The sequence below is a fragment of the Megalobrama amblycephala genome, linkage group LG21 (genome assembly GCF_018812025.1).
Source record: "Megalobrama amblycephala isolate DHTTF-2021 linkage group LG21, ASM1881202v1, whole genome shotgun sequence".
Lineage (NCBI taxonomy): Eukaryota > Metazoa > Chordata > Actinopteri > Cypriniformes > Xenocyprididae > Megalobrama > Megalobrama amblycephala.
The window spans coordinates 28894847-28918895 of record NC_063064.1 but is presented as its reverse complement, the minus strand read 5'-3'; the positions used below and the strand labels follow the sequence as shown (position 1 = coordinate 28918895).

At 37.4% G+C, this 24049-nt stretch overlaps 1 long non-coding RNA gene across 1 annotated transcript in view; it reads left to right on the top strand.

Annotated features, from left to right (window-relative positions):
• Positions 1–20326, top strand: part of LOC125256722 — a 58598-nt gene extending 38272 nt beyond the window's left edge. The window contains exons 3-4 of the long non-coding RNA XR_007182168.1: positions 19800–19856; positions 19946–20326. This is a non-coding gene — a long non-coding RNA (uncharacterized LOC125256722). The remainder of the gene's footprint in view (positions 1–19799; positions 19857–19945) is intronic.
• Positions 20327–24049: the final 3723 nt, after the last annotated feature.

Genomic DNA, 24049 nt, shown 5'->3' with positions numbered 1-24049 from the left:
ATAAATAAATAATACATACATACATACATAAATATTTACAGCAAAATCAAGGAAAACCAGATAATTTTCTCTCAATCACTAAACAACTCACAGTAAAAGGTAACATAAAAGTGCAAGTAAACATAAAATAAATACTACAATTTCATTGTAAAAAACACTAATAAATCTTTTACAATCTTGATGGTAGTAAATATTGGCATTATCTAAACCGTAAATTTAATCACATAAACTCATTGTAAGCACTATATAGATTAATATCTTTTCAGCTTTTAATTGATTAATAATTATCTTAATTAACAAGATAAATCTTCCTTCATGTTTTGTGCCTGACAATGAACTGGCTAGAAATGCGCAGGTTCTCATAGCTGCCGGCTGAAGCAAGATGAAGATGACCATTAACAGAGGGAGTATAAATGCTGACACATTCATAGCCACAAATATCCAGTGTGGCCATATAGATTACAGACATACCGCTTTTTATAGCACAGTAGAACCCCTTCCAAAAACGAACCAAGATAACCGCAGTTTCCGTCAGAATACCACAGGTAGTACAGTTAATTTTACTACATTAAAACTATGGTAACCACTGTCATCAAAGAAGTCAAAATGAAAGAAAGACTTTGAGAGTGTCTCACACTGTTTGAAATATATCCCATATTAATTATAGTTTTACAAGGTTAACTGTGGTATTTTGCCAAGAACTATGGTAACCATGGTCAGTTTGAGGGACAAAAAAGATCTTGAAGACCCAAAAATGAAAACCATCATCTACTTACCTGCATGTCATTGCCACACCAAATTATTTTATTTCCTCTGTGAAACAAAATAATAGGTTGGGTCTTCCAGAAAGTCATACAGATTTGGGAAAGCAAGAAGGTGAGTGAATGATGACAAAAGTGATCATCACATGTTCTATCAAACAATACACCAATTTATGTTTGAATTGAATTGTGCCTGTTCTTACTGTAAATCACATCAAATCGACTTCATGTGCTGCATAACAAATTACAAATTATCTGATCTGATTTGCCCTGAGCTCGGAGGTTCATAATATGGGCATTAAAAGTGCAGGTCTGCATGTTTTTATCTGAGGTTGACTTGGCATGGTCATGTTGTGGACTAGTGGCTGCCAACCTAAATATTCACACTCTGGCACCCTCATACCACCGTCTCTCTCTGCTTAGCTTGCAACGTCAAAACTTTCTAAAAACATTGTTTTTACTTCCTCTGGCTCTGCGAGTGCTGGATGGTGTTGCGGTTTCAACGAGCAAATTTCAGCTGTGTTGTCATGTCGCTCTTTCTTCGTTCACTGCTAATGTGCCACATTACGAAAATGCATGAGCAGGTGCTGGTGTTTGTACACACAAGTTAATGTGGATGTAGGTTCAGTCCAAGTTCAGATGTTAGAGCTGATCGTTTAGTTTGGCGTTACGCCGATCTGCTCTAGAAATGTGGATTTCGGGCTATTTTCATTCCTCCTACGATCAATCACATGTTGCTGTGGATAAAAGCCTATGCTACTGTACATAAATAAATGTAAAATATAAATAAGTAAATTAGATTTGTACATTTTCTACCTCAAAACATGTGCGAGAGTTGTGATAGTACTTTTCTAAGCAATCTGATTTGATTTTTTTTTTCTTCTGGTGGATAAAGTGGGCAAAAAAATCCCATTGACTTACAGTGAAGAAAAAACAGAGTCACATGTAGAGATGAACAGACTTGGGAAAGTAAGTGACCACTTAAAATACCTTAGAAACGCCCTAATAACCAGCCAAAACAATCTAGCAATCGCATAGCAACACTAAAGGAGAGACCAAGTCATATCTAGAGACCAGAATATCATACAGTCTTGGGCCAGAAAGTAACCACTAAAAACACCCTAGCAACCAGCCAAAACAGCATAGCAACCACCAAGCAATGCCCTAGTAACCAGCCAAAACAATCTAGCAATTGCATAGCAACACCAAGTCATATCTAGAGACCAGAATATCATACAGTCTTGGGCCAGTAAGTAACCACTAAAAACACCCTAGCAAACAGCTAAAACAGCATAGCAACCACCAAGCAATGCCCTAGTAACCAGCCAAAACAATCTAGTAATTGCATAGCAACACCAAGTCATATCCTGAGACCAGAATATCATACAGTCTTGGGCCAGTAAGTAACCACTAAAAACACCATATCAATCAGCCAAAACAGCATAGCATCCACCAAGCAATGCCCTAGTAACCAGCCAAAACAATCTAGCAATTGCATAGCAAAACTGAAGGAGAGACCAAGTCATATCTAGAGACCAGAATATCATACAGTCTTAGGCCAGTAAGTAACCACTAAAAACACCCTAGCAAACAGCCAAAACAGCATAGCATCCACCAAGCAACACCCTAGTTACCAGCCAAAACAATCTAGCAATTGCACAGCAACACTGAAGGAGAGACCAAGTCATATCTAGAGACCAGAATATCATACAGTCTTGGGCCAGTAAGTAACCGCTTAAAACACCCTAGCAACCAGCCAAAACAGCATAGCAACCACAAAGCAACACCCTAGTTACCAGCCAAAACAATCTAGGAACTGCATAGCAACACTGAAGGAGAGACCAAGTCATATTTTGAGACCAGAATTTCATACAGTCTTAGGCCAGTAAGTAATCGCTTAAAACACCCTAGCAAACAGCCGAAACAGCATAGCAACCACCAAGCAATGCCCTAGTAACCAGCCAAAACAATCTAGCAACTGCATAGCAACACCAAGTCATATCCTGAGACCAGAATATCATACAGTCTTGGGTCAGTAAGTAACCACTAAAAACACCCTAGCAATCAGCCAAAACAGCATAGCATCCACCAAGCAACGCCCTAGTAACCAGCCAAAACAATCTAGCAATCGCATAGCAACACTGAAGGAGAGACCAAGTCATATCTAGAGACCAGAATATCATACAGTCTTGGGCCAGTAAGTAACCACTAAAAACACCCTAGCAACCAGCCAAAGCAGCATAGCAACCACCAAGCAACACCCTAGTTACCAGCCAAAACAATCTAGAAACTGCATAGCAACACTGAAGGAGAGACCAAGTCATATTTTGAGACCAGAATTTCATACAGTCTTAGGCCAGTAAGTAACCACTTAACTCTCTGAGGTCTGAAAATGCGCCGTCGCGTTTTGCAGGATTTTTTTCACATTGCAGCAAAACAGACTTAAAATACTCCGTCATTTCTTGTCATAGAGACATAAGTAATATATCAATTGAAACTATAGAATATCTTCTTTTATTTGTGTACACTCAGAGTAAAAACACAATGTTGTGCTTTTTGTAAAATAAAGAAAACTAACATGATGCGTGATCTCTCCTCTCCCTCTGAACGAACTCCAATCTGATAGTTCTCAGAAAATGAACTGTAACTTATGAATACTAATGACAAAAAAAATTACACTTACGTCTAAAGAAACGTTGAAATGTCAGGTTTTAAATCGTGTAAGTCAAATCAAAAACAAACATTCTGTGTTTATGTAATCTGTATGAAAAGAGAGCCATGTCAGAAGTCTGTGATTCAGCTCATTACCCGCTAATGCGGCCACGCCCACGGAGCCAGCGCTATTCAGAGGCAAATTCAGAGGCAATACATGCATACATCGTCTCAATCGTGTATTTATTGTCTTGAAAAGTGTTTATTTGGATGGTAAAGCCATGGTTAGCGATCTCTAGAAGACACGCCGTTAGTTCCTGGTTCCTTTTCTTCTTTATATGAATTTGTGGCCTAAAGGTGTACAGAGAGCGCCCTCCGGCTGCAAGTATGTATTGAAAATACCATTCCTGAAATGTTCTCTTCTTCTTTAGAATAATTTGTGGACTAAATGTGCACAGAGAGCGCCCTCCGGCTGCAAGTATGAATTAAAAACACAGTATCCAGCACTCATAGTGATGACAATAAATATTACTTCTCAGTATAGAAAACTGACATAAATATATAAGAATCCATCAATATTTCTCCAAATGTGCATGCTTTTAAGCTAAAAGCCTATATGAAATGCCATAGAGGTAACATAATTGTTCAGACACTTTGCATCACAGAAATAAATTATATTTGAAAGAATATAATAGAATACAATTATTTTAAATTGTAATAATATTTCACAGTATTGCTGTTTATGATGAGCTGAGACATTATTACAGAGGGGTTTTTTCACAGCCTACCTGACTGAAAGGCCTCATTAATATGCAAGTAATTTCAGGTCATTATTATGTGATTCTTTTGTCTTCTCAGGTGTAAATGGCCCATTATGCATGCAGATTCACGCCTCCACGCATACTGTGTTTCTTGACAAAAAGTGTCTTACAAAAACTAAATCAATATATTGTTTGAATGAGTAGGCAGCATAATTTTTACATAATTCTGAAGCAAAAACTCTAGTCTACAACCTCCAATAACCAGAAGTCTTGTGAACACAGATTTAATATACTTATTTTGGCCTTATTTCAGTGACTTAAGTTTTTTGTTTTTTCAATAACCACGCATAAGCATTATTCCTTCAAAAATACAAACATGTACATACATGTTCCTCACATATTATTGTAGCCTAGTTTGTGCTGAATACAGTGTAATGACACTTTTGTCATTTATATGTTTATGAACAACTGAAAAAAGCACAAATGTCAGGGCATGTCAAAACTTCTCCAAGCCCCAAATCAGCCTCAGACTCCAGAGGGTTAAAATACCCTAGCAACCAGCCAAAACAGCATAACAACCACCAAGCAACGCCCTAACCAGTCAAAACAACATGGCAACCACCAAGCAACGCCCTAGTAACCAGCCAAAACAGCATAGCAACCACCAAGCAAAGCAGTTTAGAACAGGATTTTGATGTGAAAAATAATACAAATAATAATACATAACATTTATCTGCCATATGCAGTTCTCTATACGGTCATGTAAAGCACTTCAAAACATAAATACAATACAATTTATTTTAATTTCAAATGGTGTTGCAGAACCATCTGTTCAGCTTTTATTTATCTCTGCCACTGTTTATCTTAAAGAGTTGTTGTTAAGCTAGTGTCATCTCTCTAAAGTGCATGTGACATCACTCCATGCCAGCCAATCAGACCACCCAGCTGTAAATTTCCCATGCCTGTATCACTATCATCATTTCCTCACATGTCATTGTTTTGCAACATACCGTTTCTATGACAACGCAGCAGCAGAACCCGGAACAATGTCAGGATGACAGGATCAGGTCAGCGGGTACAGTGGTGCAAGGCTCGGGAACCCGTATTGCACAGGCATTCCCAGGAACTCCAGCGGCCCTGCCTTGCTCTGAGAACGGCAGCTCTATTTCTGCAGCGTGACGATGACGAAGATGTGCCCTTCCACACCCAGGATGCCCAGACCACAACACAAGGAGGCACCTTTCCTCCTTCAGAGTGCCAAGCAAAACTCCACCAATGAGAACGTGCAGAATGGAAGAGAATTGTTCCCTTCAAAATGATGAGAAGAAGAAAAATCAGGCTACAATAAACCATCAGCATCATTATATTTCCAGTGACAAAACTGTCTGGAACTGTAAAGAAGTATTTTATTCTCATCATTTATTTGATCAAAAATACATAAAATACATATATATATATATATATATATATATATATATATATATATATATATGTATTTTATGTATTTTTGATCAAATAAATGATGAGAATAAAATACTATATATATAGTTTACTTGATTAAGACCATGCTATGCTTTGCCATTATGTGAGGAACTGACGGCTTACATAAAGACAATATCTGAGCCATCTTTAGAAATTTTGATATTATTACATAATACTAAGATTGAATCAAACCAACTAATACCACAAAACATCACAGAATGCAAGAAATCCACTGCAAACACTTAATAATTATTGCTTTCAAACAACAGAATATTAACATTCACCATGTATACTGGAAGAAAAGTTGAAGAAATAACATCAGAATCACCAATCACATTACCAATACTTACTGCTGTTGGTTTCCCTCCAAAATGAGGTCACTTCCTGGAGGATGATGTCATTATGATCTGCCTTTTGTTAAAGGGATATTGGCAATGACAGCAGTGCTGTTTCTTTGCAATTAAAAAGAGATATTACCAACAGGATAGAAAGTGATTTTGTTGAAACATGGGGAAAAAAACTATACAATAAAACTATACAATTGGTTAAAACTCATACAGGTTTAAATTCCTTTTAATTGATTATTAAATTGTTTAATTAAGGTTTATACATGCTAGTTTCCATGACAGAGTTCATGATAATTTTTCATTATAACTGGAACTGACAGTTTGCTAAGTTTCAAGCTCCTTCGGATGCACTAAGTGTCCGAATTCACTCGCTCCTTTTCATTCACTGCTTCGAGTGGACTCTATAGTGGACTAATGTATTTAAATAGTGACTGAGGCTACAGGGGGTGATTTCAAACACATGCAGCTCATAATTTCTCCACCACTAGTGGCATCAAATGGAATTGCATTCTGTATTCATTTTGTCATAATTTCAAGTCATTATTGGAGTGTCATTATTTTAAAATTACTTTTGCAATTCTGTTTGGTAAGCATGCTATAAAATTCTGCATCTACATGTAGTTCACTTGATTTTGGCACATTGGACAGAACCCTTTTTAGTGACATATAACAGATAAACAAACATTTTAAAAATGACATCTTTCAGAGGAAATCACACACACAGAACAGACGTTTTGGCAATGATGCTGTGTTATCAGGGCCTGAGCAAATTCCAAACTAACAGACAGACAGGGTCTAAACTTCTGAAAATGACAACCATCATAATGCAGCCCTTTCCTAATGCATTTTGACTTGGTGTATGATTTAATTTTTAAATGGATGTTTGGCAGCCACAACTGGGAGCATTTTCCAGAGTGTGTGAAATGACAGCGAGCGTCTGGAGAGGTTGACCGCATCTCTGCTGACATCTGCAGAGCTGCTGAGAGGAACTAATAATGTGGGACTAGAAGAAATGTCCTTTCAGTCAAAGTAAAGCAGTTTCATGTGCATCGCAAACAGCATTATCATTATGCTGTCTGTAGAAAGCAGTTTTTTCCTTTCAGAACACACAGAGAGGATAATTGTATGGTTGAGTTAACGTTAATGAGCTCTGGCAGTCAGTCTAATGGACAAAAAACATTCAACTTTATTTTTAAAAGCAGGAAAAATAAATAAATAAATGTACTATTTTTTGTATTATTTTTTAAGGAAATGTGCATGGTGAATGACTGCAAATACCTGGTTGGTTGGTTGGTTGGCATGGCATTGCTAGGTGGTTACTTACTGGCCCACCCCTAAGCTGAGTTGCATACCGAAGTTTAATAGTTCTGGCTGGGGGTTTGTTCAGCCCTGGGAAGGGTCAGAGACATGGGAAGTTCTTGCTTCTTATCTCGGCGTGTTGTTGGGAGTTTCACAGCTGGGCATTGCTGCTGCCGCTGTCATTTCCGTCTCATTTCAGCCCAGGATATTACTCACAGCGTCAACAGACTGGAGGGAAAAATGGAGATCAGCGCAGCGTGTGCGGGCTGAGTGACACCTGCCTGAAGGGGCGGGGCTTCCTCTAGCAGCATCTATTCGCCTTATTCTTAATGTAGTAACTTGATTGTGTTGAGGCTTCTGGTCTCATTCACTTAAAGTTAGTTTAGCTCTATAAAAATGGTCTGTTATGCTGCTTGATATTGCAAACTGTTATTTGTTATAATATAGTTTTAATTAATTATCATAATCAAAATCAAACCGCTTTGTGGCGCAAATTATTTGACCATTTACTGCATTTTGTTTTTCTCCCAGTTTACTATAGCAGCTAATTAATCGGAAATGCCAACACAATCACAGAAAATAAAATAATTAAATAATACTTTGATAAATAGATAATGATATGAAAAAAAAACATATTTTATAGATATAATCAACAAATACAATGAAATCACCAATTGTGACAGTGGAACTTATTCAGTTACCATGAGCAGAATAAATACATTACATTTTGGAATAATTAAGATTATTTCACAATATAACTGTTTTTACTGTATTTATGCAGCCTTGGTGAGCATAAAAGACTTCTTATAAAACTTAAAAAACAGAATGCAATGATGTGGAAGTTTCAAATTTCAATATTTTATTCAGAATACAACATAGATGACATATCAAATGTTTAAAATGATAAAATGTATCATTTTAAGGGAAAAATAAGTTGATTTTAAATTTCATGGCATCAACACATCTCAAAAAAGTTGGGACAAGGCCATGTTTACCACTGTGTGGCATCCCCTCTTCTTGTCTCTTGTCTAATACAGGCTTCTAGTTGCTCAACTGTCTTAGGTCTTCTTTGTCGCATCTTCCTCTTTATGATGCGCCAAATGTTTTCTATGGGTGAAAGATCTGGACTGCAGGCTGGCCATTTCAGTACCCGGATCCTTCTTCTACCGAGCCATGATGTTGTAATTGATGCAGTATGTGGTCTGGCATTGTCATGTTGGAAAATGCAAGGTCTTCCCTGAAAGAGACGACGTCTGGATGGGAGCATATGTTGTTCTAGATCTTGGATACACCTTTCAGCATTGATGGTGCCTTTCCAGATGTGTAAGCTGCCCATGCCACACGCACTCATGCAACCCCATACCATCAGAGATGCAGGCTTCTGAACTGAGCGCTGATAACAACTTGGGTTGTCCTTGTCCTCTTTAGTCCGGATGACATGGTGTCCCAGTTTTCCAAAAAGAACTTCAAATTTTGATTCGTCTGACCACAGAACAATTTTCCACTTTGCCACAGTCCATTTTAAATGAGGTGGATTGTGTTCACCGACAATGTTTTCTGGAAGTATTCCTGAGCCCATGTTGTGATTTCCATAACAGTAGCATTCCTGTATGTGATGCGGTGCCGTCTAAGGGCCCGTAGATCACAGGCATCCAGTATGGTTTTCCGGCCTTGACCCTTACGCACAGAGATTGTTCCAGATTCTCTGAATCTTTGGATGATATTATGCACTGTAGATGATGATAACTTCAAACTCTTTGCAATTTTTCTCTGAGAAACTCCTTTCTGATATTGCTCCACTATTTTTCAGCATTGGGGGAATTGGTGATCCTCTGCCCTTCTTGACTTCTGAGAGACACTGCCACTCTGAGAGACTCTTTTTATACCCAATCATGTTGCCAATTGACCTAATAAGTTGCAAATTGGTCCTCCAGCTGTTCCTTATATGTACATTTAACTTTTCCGGCCTCTTATTGCTACCTGTCCCAACTTTTTTGGAATGTGTAGCTCTCATGAAATCCAAAATGAGCCAATATTTGGCATGACATTTCAAAATGTCTCACTTTCAACATTTGATATGTTATCTATATTCTATTGTGAATAAAATATAAGTTTATGAGATTTGTAAATTATTGCATTCCTTTTTTATTCATAATTTGTACAGTGTCACAACTTTTTTGGAATCGGGTTTGTATATGACTATCTTCTTTCAGACCAACACAATCCGGGGTATATTTAAAAAATATCCATAGTCCTGGTTGTGAATGGTAGGCCAAATTCTGAAGACAGAAAAAATGCATCCATCCATAAAAAAATGAATCCATACAACTCCCGAAGGTTAATAAAGGCCTTCTGAAGCGAAGGGATGTGTTTTTGTAAGAAAAATATCCATATTTAAAACTTTATATATTCAAACAACTAGCTTCCGGCGAAAGACTGCACACAGAATGCACAATTAAAATAATTTTTGTTTATTGGAATAGAAATAAAATAAAATAGATAAAAAAACTGGGCAGCTAACTAAAATAAAATATATTTAAGAACTAAAATTACTAAAACTAAAAAGGATTACAAATACAATTAAAGCAATTTTTAAGTGACAAAAGCACAGAAAATCTTACTAAAACAAACTAAAATGGAAATGAAAACAGAAGACAAAACTGCTAATTCAAAATATTAAAGGGGCTATATGTAGAATTCAGAAACCCTTGTTATTAGCGACACTGGTGGCCGTTAAGTGAACTGCAGCCAGCAACTAATTGCTCATGCTTGCATTTGTGCACATGTAAAGCAGCAGTTAAATCTGATCATAGCGATGTGGATATGTTTGCACAAGCCCTGTAATTCACCAGCATCATGACGACAGATGAGGTAATTAAAATTACACTGGCATGATAGTTTGATTATAAAGTAAAAGTATATTTGAGACTATATTGAAGACTTCAGATGCAAAAGCCTCAAAGTGCCATCTGGAATTTCCTTATAAAATGAGCATTTTTATCAACCTTGTATGTTTATGTTCAGTTATTTCACTTTAATGGCAATGAAAAGGACCTATTAATTGCCATTAAAGTGAAATTACTGAACCTAAACATACGAGCTTGATAAAAATGCTCATTTTAGAAGAACATTTCAGAGAGCACTTAGAGGCTTTTGTATCTGAAGTCTTGTGAAAGTATAGATTGAATCAATCCCTTTTCTTTGCACACATTGACATTACAGTACAGGATTGCTCTTTCAGGATTATCCCGAACATTGTATTGTCATTTGTGTCATAGAATGGAAGAGAGATTATCGTCACATCCTTTTGATTTTCCCGGCAATAACGTCTTGAGTCCTTCACGTAAAAATCAGTCTACAGGCTTTCATAGACAAACTAGGAAGTCGGGGAAGGTCTCAATTTTTATTTTCGTTACAAGCTGTCACATTTGCAATAAAAAAAGCGATTAATGCATGAAAATTCTTACATATAGGCCCATTAATAAATAACATATTAATACTAAATAGCACTGTTTCACAGAAGAAAGAAAGTCGTGTGGGTTTGGAATGTCATGAGGGTAAATAAACGATGACAGTTTCATTATTGGGAGAACTTTTCCTTTAAGCATGCCAGAGCAGGAATTCTATTAGCACAGAATTTTTTCCTTGTTTGAAGCAAATGAAACATCCCTCATCTTGACACTATTTCAATCAAACGTGCAGAGCACAAATCCATCAACACAGACATTTCATATGAGAATGTTGACTTCAGAATGCTGATGTATGGATTAACGGTTGTTGCACAAACACTTCTTCCATTTCAGGATCCTGACACAGTGTACGGGTATGCTCTGACATTCCTTTACCCACAATCCATTTCCAATACAGTGATCAATGGGACACTGTTACTAAGGGCTACCACTTAGTCAAGCCTAAGCAATGTGTATGTTTCCATAAAAAAGGGATTTGGGGCTCCTTCCTCATGGTAACGGTTCTCAGTGACCTTTCAGACAATGGCAGACAGGGCAGTAAACGGGCAGCCAAAGCTTTAGAGGACTGAAGAAGAGTTATGGCTAGGAAGGGCTTGTTTCCCATAATAAACCAGATCCACAGTCTAGAGGGACCGTGGTGTGAACGAGCCCCCCTCCTTCACGCTGACATTCAAGAATGTTCCTCCACTGAAAGTACAGCAGATCTGTATGAAGTATAACATGAGCTAGAGGACTATTCTGATCAGTAATGTTTTAGTTGGATTTTGAGCAGTTGAGCAATGCAAGTAACCAATCATTTGTGAAGTCAAAAGACATTTGATATTTGCTTCAAATACATAAAAGACACACACTTAAATGGCATTTTTTAATATGTAATATATATTTTTTCATAAGTGTATTCATTTTTTTATGTTTTGCATGTAATTTTTATTGATGTAAAAACAAAATCACATCAATCATGTTTTTAAAATGTTTAAAAAGAAAACTCTCTCTGTGTGTATATATATGGGTCATTGACAATTTTTAATTTTTTTAAGATTTAATTCAATTTTAAAATTTTAGTGTTAATAATGAGATTATGTGGTTTTTATAGTCAATTAACACTGCTTTTGTTATTTTTTTACAAGATGGACAAAATTTGTCACCAAAAAAATGATTTGGTTTTACCAAATGACGATATTTTCAAACAATGCTAACAGGCTGATATCTAGCTAGCTAGCTGGCAAAAGGACAATCAAACATTTTATATTTATTAAAAGTTATAAAATATTACAACATTTTCCATGTTTTATAGCGGTTGCACCGAATGACCTGATGTTTCGGGACATGCATATGAGCGAGTGAAAACATGAACTTTTCAAATAGTTAAGAGAGAGTTAGTTACTTGCTTAATGACCATGTGGTCCTTTGCAGGTGTCTGAATGATGTCACATCCTGCCACATGATTTTGTCTGCATGACTTGATCCAAAATGGTCCCTTTATATCGGATACTCCGAATGACATCAATGAAATTAATTTTTCCAGTCATTCTTTCTCATAACAAAGCAACGACTTCTACACATAATTTTAATAGCATTTTGCACTATGTTGATATATGATGTTATAAAATCATACCAGAATAAAAAATATATACATTTATTTTATTTTAAGATATTTTAATCACAAATGAAATGGCTGTATTGGCCTTTGGACGGTTAAACCGAATGACCTTTTGACACTTCAAAATCTTTAAAATACCTTTATTAGTAGCAAAATATAATTAAAACCTTTTGGTTTCAATAAAAGAGATCTAGTTGTACTACCTTACATACCTTGGATGTCATATCTTTGTGTTTTATTATTATTATTAAGGCCTTTGGACAAAAAAATGACGAATGATGTTATGTCATTGACCCATATACAGTATATATTTGGTTATGTGAAAAATATCAATTAGTATGCACTTTTCCAGAGCAGAAACAGCTCTTCATTGGGAATCTAGGATAAAATCATTAGCGCTAAACTCAATCCGACTGCCAAGTTTGTGTAAATTTAGCGCAGCAGGAGTGGATGATCTATCTTTGGCTCCTTTGCTCTTTTCTCAAGTGTTTATTTGTCTCATAATTCCATTCATCATGAAAAAGCAAAACCTGAGATGAGATGTGTCAGAGTGGATTTAAAGAGCTTAAGACATGTTGCTCTAACAAAAACCTCCGAGAACTGAAGCTACACGGCAACCCGGAAAAAATCGATTCCAGCTGTCAAGTCGCAAACTTGGCTGGAACATCACAAAAGCAGCAGCTGAGGATAAAACACCAGCGACTCATGGCTTCAATTAGAATCGATTCCAAATCAAGCTTGTTAAAAAAGGCAACAATACAAATCATTCCAAGCACCTTCTCAAGCTCTTCCCTCATGATTGGACTCTGCAGAGAACAAAGCTTCCCTTCAGTCTGAGGCCTTTTGTTGTGCATGTGGCTCCTGTAGGCGTCGAACACACCTGCGCTGACGCGAACGCTTCTCCGCCCCCGGTTTAAAGAGTCTTGGGGCTTTATTGTGCATGTCCTTGTAAGAACGAGGAATGAAAAAAGGAAAACAGAAACTTGCTAAATGTGCTCTTGTAAGTGTTTAGGAAGAAACAAGCCAAGCTGAACGTTCTGCGTTCTTGCATATGATGCTCTTGCAAAGGAACTGTCAGGGTGGCAAGTACCCGTGTAATGAATCAAGGTGGAAAGTTACTCAATGTAGGTGAAAAATGAAAGATGTTTATACACAAATAGTGTCATCGAATTGCAAAAATAACAAACTCTCCTTGTATTGACACGCCAATGTCAATACAAGTTGCAACATTTACAGTATATCATAAACTTTATAATGAATATCAACATGCATTTAATAAAAGGAGAGAAATGGTAAAAATCTCATGTTAGCTGAAGAGTGATGGAGAAGAAGATGATTTGATGAACCTCTCCACACACACCATTTACAAGGAGGAAACACAGTGCATGTGCTGAAAACAGCATGAGATCACACAACAAATGACCTATAAAATACTCTTTGAGAACCTGAGAGAAAAATTTACAAACCTATAGGTCAATGAAAGCACCTTCATCGATTATACAGTAAATGCCATTATACATTTATTTGACTTGCATAGAAAACGTCTCGGGTTACTGATGTAACCCTTGTTCCCTGAGTAAGGGAACGAGACGCTACATCAATGACGTGATGGGAACCCATCACGTCATTGACGTAGCGTCGATAGTTCCCACGAAAGGGAACTATTTATAGTCAAAATTGTATGCTCATTTTGTGCAATTACTATAATAACTCATATTTAAATAACTGTTCTCACTTTCTTGTCTGAGCTTCCATATATATGGCAAAAAAAAAAAAACTGATTTTGTTTGGCCAAAATATATTTCAAATATATGCTAAATATGTTTTAAACAGCACCATTTAAGGACATATATTCTTCAAATTTCCAGTCATATATATATATATATGTATAACAACCCAAGTTTGAAAATGGACAAACCCAGCGATTGGGTTGTCTTAACCCAACTGTTTAAAAATGACTATAAGGCTGGCTTAAAATGAACCCAAAATAGGTTGAAAATAAAAAATCAGACACATAATTACTAGAGGCAACAATAATAATCAAAAGGTGAAAATTTATTAATAAGCAATTTAATAATCTCTTCTTCTACAATTCCTTTCAGGTCAACTCATGGCAGAGCAACAGTATGAAGGACTAGTTAAATAGTTTATATAACTACCTGAATATTAACTCATGGCCAAATAGCCAAACATTTGCATCTGTATACTTATGTGAAGTATGGTCATACTCAGCTGGTCTACAGGCAACAAGCAAACATCCCCTACAGCGCCATTCAGAAAGTTTTAGTTAATCTGTGGAATTATGCCAGATATGTTAGGCACAAAAAAGCAGATGTGGTGGAGCTCAAGCGTACGTCTTGAAAAACCTCCTCTCTGTCAGACACTCGCTAACAATGATGGATGAGGAGAATGAAAGCAGAAGATGTTGCTTCCTCTCCAAGAAAATTCCATTCTATCAATCAGCAGGAAGACCTTAATTACACAGTTTGGATTCGCACATTTTACAGGTCACACCTGATGACGTGTTGTGATGCGCTGCTTTTTCGTCTCTATGTTATTCTTCTCCTTCTGGGCTGGAATCTTGTGTCATCTGAGTACAGTTTGGAATTTGAGGAATATGCCAAACCCTCAACCTCTTGTCAAGGGTTTGAGGATGGTCGTGTCTCCCGGGTGTTGTACATCAGTTTAATGATTCTGCTGGTGCATGTGATGTCACGTATTCACGAGTCCTCAAAACACAGAATACATTATCGAATCAAATCATTCTTTCTAATTGAAATCAATCATTTAAGAATCATTACAATCTTAATTGAGTAGATGGGTTCAAAAGAAATTAAACGAGTCTAACTTCAGTGCTTCAGTAACTTCAGTAACTTTGCATTGACAAGGTTAGTGAGTGATTTTAGCACACTAGATGGAACACTTTATTTCAATGGTCCACTTTAGACATTCTACTGACTATAAGTAACTTTGCAACTACATGTCAACAGACCATTGGAGTATTAGTAGACTGTCTGCTTAATATCTGCTAGCACTTTATTTTGATGCTCCCCAACAGACATTCTACTGACTATAAGTAACTTTGCATTAACAAAAACTGTGCATTGTAATGTTTATTCTGGCACAATACCCCATAGACTTTTATTATAACTGCATTACTTTAAAGACAATTTTTACTTGTTTTTACAAACTGAGGAAATTGTACATGAATTAAATGTCACAAAACATCACCTTTGTTTTGATTAATAACAATAAAGCTGGCGGCTGGGAACCACTGCGCTGCACATGACCATTTGCAATGTAAAGTTATTTTTCTTGATCTTTTGATCATGTATCATATGGTCGTCTTGGCTGCGATTACGGCATTTCTTATCGTCATTCTTCTTATCACAGTGTTGGGGGGTGTTTTCAGAGGTGATGTCATTTCTCTGGGAGACCAGTGTGGCCCTGGGAACCGTTCTACTGTTGCTTTATGGTGACATGAAGTCCTGATCCATTTCCTGTTTCCTGGCAGGGCGACTTGGCAGCGTCCACAGCTTAAAACCGGCATTTAGTGTCAAGAGCAGCTTTAACAAAAACCTTGTTAGCAGCAAGTCAGGCACTAATTAACCGGTATTAATTTGGCCTGGCAACGAGACATCGTTATAATACCCGACAAAGGTAGGGGGGCTGCGGACAGTGAAACACACCAGTGCAGCACTTTCTCCAACAGACACACATTTCACATCTCCAAGCAGTCATAATATGGAGAACACTTGCATTCGCTGCTTTTTCCGGGAAAGTGGAATCATCGAAGGGTTTTATCAGGCCTCTGCGCTCCTTCAGGCCCCGACACGTCAGGAAATTTAGGACTTGGCAAGTCGGAGCCTGCTGAGTGACTTATTGCAGGATTCAGCAGTGATAAATTCTCACTAATGGTTTCAGAGGTTGAAAACGTGTTCGGCTTGAAGGGGGCATGAGGAGAGAAATGAGAGAAATCAAATTTGTTTGTATCAGCAATTTTGGGTTCATGGACTAGAAAGTAAGCAATGTAAATTACAATAGTCCGATTTCTATAAAATGATGGTCAAATTTGATGGTATGGGCTTGGAAGTTTAATTCTTAAAAAACTAAATGCAGGATTCCCATTTGTGAATGAATCATTGTTTTTGAATGGATCATTTAAGTGAATCGTTGTTTCATGAGTCAATTTACGAATGCCTAAAAATGACTGATGCGGCATTTAATTGACATAAGCACATTATTTTTTAGCTTTTTTCTATAGATTGACAAAAGTTAGGCTGAGAAGTTGACAGAATTAAAATGTGTTTGATGCTTAAAGGATATAGTCCCCCCCCCCCTTTTTTTTGTCCATACAATGCAAGTTAGTGGTGACCAAAACTGTTTGGTTACAAACACTCTTCAAAATATCTTCTTTTCATATTCATTTTTGGGGACTATCCCTTTATACACTATTTCTCAAGTCTCTTAGTCGATCTGTAGATATGCAGATTTTATACATAGATAATGACACTTTCTTCATTCCAGGCCAGGCCTTTTAAAATAACTGATATTGCAGGTTTTCCAAGATCATGAGAACTCTCTACAAGACAAATTACAAAAATAATAGGCACCAACAAGCAATTAACACTAACAATTTGAAGCTCATCAACCTGTTTTTATGCCAATGAAAATAGTTTTTAAGCACCATGTCAGGTAGAAATATCTCCTTAAAGTAACATGCATATATTTTTTACTGTGTTCTTGGAAACTGTTTGCTTCTGGAGACAGTGAGGTGTCGTTGAAGGCACTCATTGGCAGATGTCGGGGAAGGGAGTGTGGACTTCCCACGAAGCCTAAGTTTGGGCACTTTGCCACCAGCGAAGATTATCTTTCCTCTCTCACAATGGCGAGAGCAATTCCTCCTCACTGAGAGATGTTAATTTAAAATGTCCTGCGCCGGGAGAATACCCCACACTAGATTACAGCAATAAAGCTGATGTTCAACTTTTATTTCTTCTCAAAAGAAAAGTGGTGCCGTTACAGATTTTACAAATACACACATGTACAATGTGTCTTTCAACAGTAGCATCAGTGATATTTTGTTTAAATGATGGTGTGGATCGCTGCCATGGGGGGTCTTTCCCCCGGAACAATGCCAACAATTAAAATCAGATGTTACACAAGCACTTCGGCCTTGGGAAATCACACAGTATAAGCCAAAAACGTTTGGGAAATACACACGGTAGTGCTCTTAGGGGAGAAGCACTATTATGTTACTGTGTTTGCGTATGTCGTTTTTAACGTATCCATTAAAGGCAGGCTGAATGCTCACAACAGTAACTGATGTTGCTCTGTTGATCCAGTGCCAGGGGGGTCGCCACTTATTTATTCTAGATGGTTCCCCGTCCATCAACACTAGACTACAGGGTAACTTTCTTTCCCTTGTATGTTTAAGGCGATGTCTTTCGTAAAGGGCACAATAAACTAGACTGAATAAATAGTATCATTATGTTCAGCATTAATTTATTTCTTTAATGAAATTTTCATTGACATGATGTTCTGATTTTGTTATTGATAATGAGGACAACACAACGAAGATGCATTATGACATATACTATATTGTCATCAACAGTATGTTTTAATTAAAACATGTAGATAAATGGAAGTTGGTTGGATGTTGGATGGATGGATGGATGGATAATTGGATGAATGGAGGAATTCAGGTGGATGGATGGATGGATGGATGGATGGATGGATGGATGGAGGAATTTGGTTGCCTGGATGGACGGATGGATAATTGGATGGATGGAGGAATTCAGCTGGATGGATGGATGGATGGATGGATGGATTTGGCTGGATGGATGGATGGATGGATGGATGGATGGATGGATGGATGGATGGATGGATGAATTCGGCTGGATGGATGGATAATTGGATGAATGGATAATTGGATGGATGGATGGAATTTGGATGATAGATAGATAGATAGATAGATAGATAGATAGATAGATAGATAGATAGATAGATAGATAGATAGAATTAAGTGATTCGGCTAGATGGATGGATGGAGGAATTCAGAAGGATGGATGGATGGATAATTGGATGGATGGATGGAGGAATACAGCTAGATGGATGGATAATTGAATGAATGGAGGAATTTGATTGGATGGATAATCGGATGGATGGAGGGATGGAGGAATTCTGCTGGATGATGGATGGATGGATGGATGGATGGATGGATGGAGGAATTTGATTGGATGGATGGATGGATGGATGGATGGATGGATGGATGGATGGATGGAGGAATACAGCTAGATGGATGGATAATTGAATGAATGGAGGAATTTGATTGGATGGATAATCGGATGGATGGAGGGATGGAGGAATTCTGCTGGATGATGGATGGATGGATGGATGGAGGAATTTGATTGATGGATGGATGGATGGATGGATGGATGGATGGATGGGGGAATTTGATTGGATGGATGATGGATGGAGGGAGGGATTTAGGAATTCGGCTGGATGGATGGATAATTTGATGGATGGGTGGATGGATGGATGGAGGAATTTGACTGTATAAATGGATGGAGGAATTCGGATGGAAGGATGGATGGAGGAATTCGGATGGAAGGATGGATGGATGGATGGAGGAATTCGGAAGGAAGGATGGATGGATGGATAATTGGATGGATGAATGAATTCAGCTGGATGGATGGATGGATAATAGGATGGATGTATGGAGGGATGGAGGAATTCGGCTGGATGGATGGATAATTGGATGGATGGATGGATGGATGGATGGATGGATGGATGGATGGATGGATGGATGGATGGATGGATGGATGGATGGATGAATTCGGCTGGATGGACGGATGAATTCAGCTGGATGGATGGATAATTGGATGAATGGATAATTGGATGGATAGATAGATAGATAGATAGATAGATAGATAGATAGATAGATAGATAGATAGATAGATAGACTGATTGACAGACAGACACAAATTCCCATAAATTCTCCCATCATCCACTGCACTTCTCAAACAGTGGCCTCTCTAAGCCTTCCAAAACAATAGACCCTTTTCACAGACTATGATGACGCATTTTAACGGTCATCAATATCGTAAATCCTGCAAAGTTTTTTATATTTTCATTTTGAACAAAACTTATGTACATTTATAACACTATACTTAGTATTATATAACATTTGCATCAAATTACAAAAAACTAGTTAACGCCGCTGTGAGTGTTTCTAATACAGCGGCTATGGGAGTGACGGTAAAAATGACATCTTTCTCTCTTCTGTCTGCCATTATCAATTGCTCTCTATTTTTTTCCTCTTTTTGAAAGTTGTGAAAACACTATTGTGGAGTTTTTCTTTTGCTATTTGAGAAAATGGAAACACAAAAAATATATGTAATGTATTCTCTCATTCTCCGCTATAGAATTTTACCCAACTACGACGACTTCAGCTTCTGAGAAACGCGGAAATGTGAAAAAAGGTCTATTAATTAGTTTTCAAATAAATATTTCTCTAGCATCAGGCTATATCTTGTGTGCGAGTCTCCAGTAAGCACCCTTTTTCCCACAGAGCAACATCATCCCAGGAGGTAAATTGGCAGAAATCCTGTAATCCACTGGAGGGGGATGGCGGGTCCACAATTACAGCGGGGACTGCCTTGGGAACCGAAAGTTGGCGAAGGCCTCGTCGGGACCATTGGGCTGTCAGCACCAGGAGAAATTAACTGACATCAAACACCGTACCTCACAAGCTTAGACATGTCCAGCACACAATCACACAAAGAGAGAAGAGAGAGAGACATCAGACAGTGGAGGAGAACCAGAGAGAGAGAGACAGGCAGGAAAAGACGGAGTTTAAACAAGGGAGAGAGAGAGAGGAACATATAAGAGACAGACAGGAAAAGAGATGGAGATTAGAAAAGTGATGGAAAGAGAAAAAAAAAAAAGGGGGGGGGGGTTGCTAGATCTGATTAGATATGCTCCATATACATAGGGGTGTTTGACCTCCCTAATTAAGGTTCAAGGCCCACCCAAAATAGGGGTCTTACAAAGTACATATGTATTATACAGTACACTTCATACGTTTTAATATATTGAATAAAATATTACACACTTAGTTTTTTTTTTTTTGTTGTTGTTTTAAAGAAAAAAGATGTTCATTTGATATAATTTCACTAAAACTACATTACCCACCTATCTAATTGTCAGTTTTACTGTTCTATTTATAACAGTTTTCATATATTTTACAATGTAATTTTCAGTGTTGGGGGTAATGCATTACAAGCATTAGTCAGATTACTTTTTCAAGTAACTAGTAAAGTAACACATTACTTTTTCAATTTACAGCAAAATATCTAACTTTTTCAAATAAGTAATGCATTTATTTTTTCACATGTATTGACTGACAGCTCTCCTGTCCCCATGTTGAGAGGAATAAAGTGCAGAGGTGTTGTTTGCACTGTGTGAACATGATGATTATTGTAGTTCTAGACTAAATGCGATCATGCATTTACTCATCTCACTTGTATGAAAACATTCAGTATTCCTCAAAATGAATAAGAACAGTGAGATGCAATCTCTGAATTTTATGCAAACCAGTAATAATTAACTATATTAAAGGGGTGGTATAATGCCATTTTTTCAAGATGTAAAATAAGTCTCTGAGTGTGTATATGAAGTTTTAGCTCAAAATACCCCACAGATAATTTTTTATAGCATGTTAAATTTGTCACTTTTTGAGAGTGAGCAAAAATGCTCCGTTTTTGTGTGTGTCCCTTTAAATGCAAACGAGCTGCTATTCCTAAGCAGAGCGCAGGCTTTCAAGAGCTCATGTTAGCACATTGTGTTAGCGGCGTCGATTACCTCACGAAGACTCACTGAAAATGTCAGAAACTGTTCAGCCTTTTATGTTCAAACCGAAGTCGCACAATGATGGAGAGACTCGAGAAGAAGTGACACCAGCCCAGGAAGAAGCTCATTGTAGTCCCTACCAGCCATTTGTTGTAGTTCTTTGTAGAATTCTTTAAAAGAAAATATCTCTTTGCTTTGAACTTTGAGCGTCATAACTGCAGATGTTGTTTATGCTCAAACAGCAACATTACACACTAACTAAAGTTAAAAAGTGAAATCATAATCAACCACCACAGTATACTTTATGTATTTAATCTCACTTTATTAACCAGTGTCTTTGCTGCTGGCCTTCAATGATCTAATTCAACCATACTAATAAACAAAAATGACTTTAGATTAGATTTAGAAATAAGAGTGTTGAACTTTCTTCTTCTGTATCCTATTCTTCTTTAATCCAGAATGGCAGCACAGCTGAGAGGTTTGTTTGAGCTGCGCCCTCTACTGGTCAGGTGTAAATATGCATTTCCTTCATCCTGAGGCTTATTCATTTCACTTTTGATGTGAAAGGGCCTTTACATTTGCCAAAAATAGAACTTTTCTGTTGTTATTAAAACAAAAAGGAAACAAGCAAGCCCAGCGCAGGTGAGAAAAGGTAACGCAAAAGTAATGTAACGCAATTAGTTACTTTTTTTAGGGAGTAACGCAATACTGTAATTCATTACTTTTAAAAGTAACTTTCCCCAACACTGCTCATTTTTTCCTTTTATGCAAAGCTGAAATTTCAGCAGCTATATGTGTTTCTTCTTTTTTTCCTTTCTCTAATTGGAATATTTTGAACAAAGCCAGTTCCTTAATGAGATCATTCAGGAAGTGACATCATTTGTACAAAACAAAACATTTGTACGTTTTACCAGTTGATTTGAAGAACATCCATATTTTTTGATAAAAACAATAGTATCAAAATGCTGACATAAAAATGACTAAAGATAGTTAACTTTTCAGCTGAATTCGTCATTTAAGGTGTCAGTCCCTCACTGATCAATGACTTAAGCTCTTTGTTTCCATCATGCGCAAAAGAAACATTACAACAACATTTTATTTTGTCATTGTTGCTTCGTCTACAATCTTCCAAGCAGCACTGCACACTTCATACGATAGATATGTTTCCATCCACCTATTTTTTGGGATATTGCATTGGAAGGATTGCCAATCTAAAATGCCTGAGCCAAAGTCTGTCATCAAAATGGTTGGGGATAATAAACTCCCAGAAATGTCTCATGTTTGCGTTTCCAAACACCAGGCATCCGCCACCGAAGGCAAGATAACACAGCGTTTTGTCTGCATGCTCTGAGGCGCAAATAAATTTATGATGTACAAAAAAGGCCAGAGTGACTTCGCTGATTGCAGCAACTTCCATTTTTATTTTGCGCCAATTTCCAGGAAGTGACAGTTTTGTTCTCTTAAACACATGGGATTGCTTTATTCTCAAATATTTGATGCAAAATTCCATTTTTTAAGTTAAATTTGAAACATAGCTAATGACAAAGTCTCCAGCTGTACTGGACAAAACCAACCAGCCCCCGTGAAGGGCCAAGAAACCGTCACTGCACCACAGGCTGCACCTAAAGCAAGAGTCTGATTCATTAGGTAAACAGTCTGCCATTAATGAAGGCAATTTCCCTGGCAGCTATGAGCTTACTGCAAACAGCAAAGAAAGCATAAACTGAAATATAAGAGCGAAAGAGACGTCTGACTATGTTTTGATTTAACACTACGGGAGGTTGCGGGTTAAAGAATGAAGGCAGAATCAGCAGCGCAGAGGGTGCAAATGTTTCAATGTTTTGTTTGTGAGTCTTTCCCGAAAACAACAATATTTGTGGAAAATGAATAATTAATTGCAAGTGTTTGTAGCCCATCTGTGCATCTTTGGGTTGTTTATTTCCACAGCTGTAGTTTCAGATCATATTAATTCAAGTTTGTTGACATATTTATTTACTTTGGCTTTCTTCTTCTTTTTATTTGGAATCTATTAATTTTTCAATTTTGTATGTTTGTCCAGATTTCACCATGTTGGACTGATCATTGATCATTCTCAGTTTGTTGCAATAAATGTTAAAACTTTCTCAATTTTTCATTGCATGACGGAACGTCACCTTCACAAACCCTCTGTGTCCTTACGAAACACCCATACGAAATCAATGCATTTCTAGTGTAAACTCTAGAGTGTAGTGTCATAAGGAGACGCAGAGTTGGCATGGCATTTTTGGCATACAAAAGACAAAGCAGTCAGTTTGGCTGGTAGAGTAGATGAGTTTCAGAAACATTTGTTCAGTGTGATAATGCAGCTTGTCTACGTAAGCCCCAAAATGCAATATGGTTCAGCTTAACCCTATTTGTATTGGCCATTTCTCCGTGTGCCGTGTATACAATGTCAGGAGAGACGGGCTGTTGACAGCCTGTTTATTTGGAGAATGCACAGATGTAAGAACAACTCAGCGGATTCTCAACACAGGCCTTCAAATACTGTACTGTTTCTCTCTCTCTCTCAAGCAAGAAAGAAAAACGTTGATTCAAAATCTGATCCACGGTTAAAGTCCCCCTGAAATCAAAATTTAAGTTTTTTAGCTTTTAGTATGAATATGTTAGCCTTAAGGTTATGAATAAGCTGGTGTGTTCCAAAACAATGACAACATTTGCATTTAGGAGATAAGCAGTCAAAACTTACAGTCTCTCACTTCCGCTAAAATAGATCACAGATTTTCATAACGTCACCGCGGACTTCAGCTTCTCATCAGATCTTCTGTTCAATCAAATGCGATCTAAA